This window comes from Cucumis melo, chromosome 2, assembly GCF_025177605.1.
Source record: "Cucumis melo cultivar AY chromosome 2, USDA_Cmelo_AY_1.0, whole genome shotgun sequence".
NCBI classification, from domain to species: domain Eukaryota; kingdom Viridiplantae; phylum Streptophyta; class Magnoliopsida; order Cucurbitales; family Cucurbitaceae; genus Cucumis; species Cucumis melo.
This window is the reverse complement of record NC_066858.1, coordinates 14,237,699-14,243,086: the sequence shown is the minus strand read 5'-3', so window position 1 is coordinate 14,243,086 and position 5,388 is coordinate 14,237,699. Positions and strand designations below refer to the sequence as shown.

General features: G+C 35.0%; 1 long non-coding RNA gene across 1 annotated transcript; it reads right to left on the bottom strand.

Annotated features, from left to right (window-relative positions):
* Positions 1-3,128: 3,128 nt before the first annotated feature.
* Positions 3,129-4,481, bottom strand: LOC127148227 (uncharacterized). Its single transcript, XR_007819069.1, has 3 exons — positions 4,094-4,481; positions 3,748-3,843; positions 3,129-3,661 (listed from the first exon to the last, which is right to left on the bottom strand). It is a non-coding gene; the product is annotated as an uncharacterized LOC127148227 (long non-coding RNA).
* Positions 4,482-5,388: the final 907 nt, after the last annotated feature.

Below are 5,388 nucleotides of genomic sequence, written 5' to 3'. Positions count from 1 at the left end.
CTATCAATGGATTTCCGCATGCATTACAGGTATGTGACTTCTTACTTCTTACTTCATACTTCAAAACTTTTAAACGATCGTTTAGTTATTTTAAACGATAGTTTAGTTATTCTAAACGATCGTTTAGTTGTTCTAAACGATCGTTTAGTTGTTTTTTTAACGATCGTTTAGTTATGTTAAACGATCGTATAGTTGTTTTCAAACGATTGTGAAACCACTTGTTTATATATCTATATATATCTTGTGGCACTTCCTAAACTTGTTTGTCAAATGTCGAATAGGTTTGGGCATATGAGTCTATACCAACCATCATTGGATGTGGTGTAGATAAAGTAAACGATCATGTCATACCACGAATGCTGAGGTGGGTGTGCCAACAATCACCAAAGTCCCAAACTATAAGCCAGGTGTTTGACTTGCCAATGGTAAGTAGAAGCAATAGTAACTTACTTAAGGATTGCATGATTTTGTGCTTATTTCTTTGTCCTAAATACATTTGCCTTTTTCTATTTGCAGTTTATAATTAAGGCGGTCATTGAGATGACACCTGAAGAGGAGCAGTTGAAAATTGCTTTAGGTGAACTTTTTGAAAACTTCCGCTCATCTACCATTATTCAGTCGAAGAATGGTGGTTCAAAAAGAGTAAGAGAAGTTGTTAATGATGAAGATGACTTCAAAAAGAGTAAGAAACAGAAGTCCAAGATTAAGATGAAAACGGCTATTCGGAATCTCCAAGATCGAGTAGCAGTTGTTGAAGGGCAACTTAATAGTATAAAATCAGATATTGACGAATTGAAGGGCATGATGTCAACCATATTGAAGCACATTGGACTTCAAAGAAAGGTTAGGAATGAAACTGTTAAGTGTATTGACGTTAGTTGTTTCATATTCGGTAATTACTCATACGTTAAGTTGTATGTTCTCGCTAATTCATTTTGAGGTTCCATAGGGTGACAAAGGGGACCACAAGGTGTTCGAAGGCTTAGTAGATCATACATTAGAAAGTAAAGAAGTGGATAATGCTAAGACCGAAGATGTTGACACAGGCGGTACCCCTAATTGGTTGAGGATGCCAAAGGAGGATGAACACATTGAAGTTAAAAAGAAGGTTTGGTTCCATGTTCTTTCTAATATTGATGTTTAATTTCTATCATTATCCACACTAATGCATTATGAGCTTCCATAGGGTGATGAAGATGTGTTGGAGAAGAAGGTTGATATTGGTTTAGAGGAGCCAATAGATGTCGTTGACGATGAGAACGTCACAGAGATAGAACCATTTCTCACTCAACGACCACACGTTCGGCCCGCCCGTAGGAAGCGTGCAAGTGTTTACCTATCAATCCCATTCACAACTCTACCTAAACGGTCTGTGACATCAACCACCAGCACCTCTCAGTATGAACCAATTGTTTATGATCCTATGCACAAAATACTTGACGTCCATTTAGATAGACTTCGAGCTTGGATTACAGACAAGCGTACAGACGATAAGTTGCGTGAAACCTTTCATGGAAAAAAATCGAAGGCTTTTTTCAGAGACTTGTTTATGTGTCGCCGGTGGTTGGCGAATGAGGTATGGGATTATCTTATCATTTATGCAATTATAATTTTTTCATTGTTATGGTTCTATACATTTACTGCTTACTTTTGTTTCTATTAGCATTTGGATGCACCTTTTCTTTTCATTCGCTTGAAGATTAAGGCAGCCGGGATACCTTCTTCTCAGAACTTCACAACTGCAGACACAATCTTTATGGTTTGGAATCGTCACGTTATTTTATGTATGTATTTGCGTTTGATATTTGTCTTTCGGTCTGATATTTGCGTTTGTATGTTTTTCTTTGCAGCGCATTTTAGTTTCGAAATGGCCCTTATACAAAGAATGTATTAAAGAGAATCGCCCGTTTGACTGGGACGAAGAGTATAGGTTGGTTGACTATGTTGTCGGGTCAAAAGAGGACTTCCAAGATCCTTAGGCAAGTGTTGATTACGTTTACTCTCCATTCAATGTCCATGGCAACCATTGGGTTCTATTATGCTTGGATTTGGTAAGTTATCAAGTGAAGGTATGAGATTCGCTTCCGTCACTTACAACTGCCGAAGAGATGACAAACATATTACTGCCTATTCGACAGTTGGTGCCAAAGTTGTTAGATAGTACTGGCTTCTTTGATAGGAGAGGTAGATCATCGACATACAAGGAACCTTGGCCAGTTGTCATTGTTGACTCAATTCCACTTCAACGAAATAATAGTGATTGTGGCGTATTCACAATTAAGTATTTTGAGTACATAGCTGCTGGTCTTGGTTTAGATACATTATGTCAAGAAAACATGTCCTACTTTAGAAAACAATTAGCATTTCAATTATGGACCAACACTCCTATGTATTGAAATATTTACATAAATCACAAGTATCAATTGGCTGTTCGATTATTCTCTATGTTGCATTTCAATTAGTATCAATTGACATTTCAATTAGTAGTATCGATTATTCTCTATGTTGCAAAACTACTTGTAGCTAAACGATCACTTAATTTTTTTATGATTTTAAGAAGATCGTTAAGACATCGTTTATTAAGAAGATCGTTTAGACATCGTTTATTAAGAAGATCGTTTAGACTTTACCAAACGATCGTTTAGACTTTACTAAACGATCGCTTAATATTTTGACGTTTATTAAGAAGATCGTTTAGACATCGTTTATTAAGAAGATCGTTTAGACTTTACCAAACGATCGTTTAGACTTTACTAAACGATCGCTTAATATTTTGACGTTTATTAAGAATATCGTTTAGACTTTACTAAACGATCGCTTGAACATATGTGCGCGATGAGTATTTCTCTACACGAATATTTTGTGATATGTATCTAAACGAATACAAATATTAACTCAAATATTCTTTCTCAATTTTGGCCGCGTTTAATTGAAAATATCACAAAGTATTTATTTTATAACAAAGTTTAAAATTATAATATGTTATTCTCTCTATAAAAATTACATAAAAAATTATATAAACGAATACAAATATTAACTCAAAAGTACAAGAACGAAATATATATTTTTTATTTAGCAAAAGTATTTATTGGCCCAAAGTTCCAGCACATATTGTTGTCTAAACAGTTTCATGTTTGAACAGTTAGACAACCAAGGTCACTAGCAGTTACAAGGCATTCAACAAATTTAGCACAGAAAATTCCACAATCCAATGAACGCCTTTCTGTAATGTGGTCTTCGATCTGCGTATTGGCCAAGGGCCATATTTGAAATGCTCTGAATGGAGGTTGACTCCAATTGCAATCGCGAGTGAGGGGATGCATTGTGCAGGCATTTGAAGAGCTTCATCAACAAGTTTCTGCTCAACATAATTTGGCATTGAGTCGAACACGTAGATCCTGCATTTTCTCATATCAGCTGCAATAGCCAACCAGTGTTCTTTTATGTTGATGCAGGTAATCACGTAGTTGACATCTCCCCACCCTGGTATGTGGTTGTAATCACCAACAGCAGTGTTGAAATAGTATTCCACATCTTTTTATGTCCATATAGTTAGGTGTGCTGTTGGGTCTGTCCATTCAGCTTTCGTATTATCTGGTGTCACCAGATGAGTATCGAAAATATGGTTCCAAACAATGCAGTCTGGTTTATTGATTCCAAGCTTTAAGAACAAGTCAAAAAATTTAGTCAGAATATAATGATGCAGTTTAACTTCTATACAAAAAAAATTAAAGAATAACAACTTACTAGAAACGAGGAATGTAATATTCTAAAAGAACGCTTGCAAAGGTGCTTGAGATGCAACATTTTATTCTGCAAGTGGGATAATAGCAAATCCAATGTCTACAAAGAAAAAATAAACGATCGTTTAGTGAATGAAAGGAGAGTATAAGCGATCGCTTAAGAAATGTACATGTGATCGTTTACTTAGTAAGCGATCGCTTAAGAAATGTACATGTGATCGTTTACTTAGTAAGCGATCGTGTAATATTAACTTAACGATCGACGATCGCTTAGTTAATAGAAGCGATCGTTTAGTTAATAGAAGTAATCGTTTAGTTAATATAAGCGATCGTTTGGGAAGAGTACTTACGTCTCCATGTACCCATGTGTTTTCTTCAAGCTGTCTGAAAAAGTCTTTCTTTCTAGTTGTGGAGACTACTTTCCTTTGTTCATGGGTTGTTTTTCTTGATCTTTTCCATTGTAAGTATTTCTTCCATAATTTTGGATCCACTTTCTACATCGGATTATATGTATCTACTTCTCTGATTTCCACATCTGGGACAGGTGTTGTAGATTCTGATATGATCTGAGCAGATGTTGTGGGTGGATTACCTTGTTCATCTTCATCTTGCACCTCTTTATTTGCTATTTTACATAGCTTTCTTCTCTTTATTGGTTTTTCTTGTTCATCTTTATCAGGCACAGTTACTGGTTCTTTTTCAACCAAAGTAACTGCTTCATCATTTTTTGAATCTCAACCTGTTTTTTTGTTGTTTCCTGCAATGTAATCGTATTAAACAAGTAACAAACTATTAATTCAAACGACTACAAATTTGTTGTGTATAAATACCAGTTGAGATTCTTCATTTACAATTTGTACAGTTTGATCCAATGGAGCCAATTCACAAAGTGCAAGAGGTTGGCTCACAAATGGAAGTGTAGTAATCATTTGTGGCAGGTCTGTTTCTTTCTGAATTTGATGACTTAGACCATCCGATATATCTCTTATAGTCATTAGCAAGTCTGCATCCCTACCGTCTATGCTTATATCACTACCACATTCCTGTTGATGTTCCCTAAACAAAATGAGAAAAAACATGAGAATAAGAAAAAAAATACAATTGTTAGGTATTTATAAACTAGTAAACAATGAATGAAATGTTAACCTTTGGGTTTCCTCTTGATGTTCAGTATGTTGTTCTTCAGTAGGTTGTTGTTCAGTATGTTGTTCTTTAACAACATACTCATTGTCATTCTGATCAGTATGATCATTCCCTTGATTTTCAGTTTGATTCCAATAAACAAATAAAAACGAACATAAAATTAAAAAAATAATGTATTGTTAAACCACCGTGTATATAAAAGTAAACGATCGCGTAACTTTGATAAACGATCGTCTATCAAAGTTAAACGATAGAGTAACTTTGATAAATGATCGTCTATCAAAGTTATACGATCGTGTAACTAATGTATTATGAAAACAAATTTTACCTGGACCAATCTCTCCAGTATCTGCTTCATTTCATACAGCTCCAATGACTGCTTTGTGATTGTGTCATCCATCCTACAGACTATAGAAGTCAGTGTGGATAAATCCTTACGAACTTCTTTTATTTCCTTTTTCAGTTTCTTGTAGGATTTTGAATGACTTTGTTCTTTTTTGTC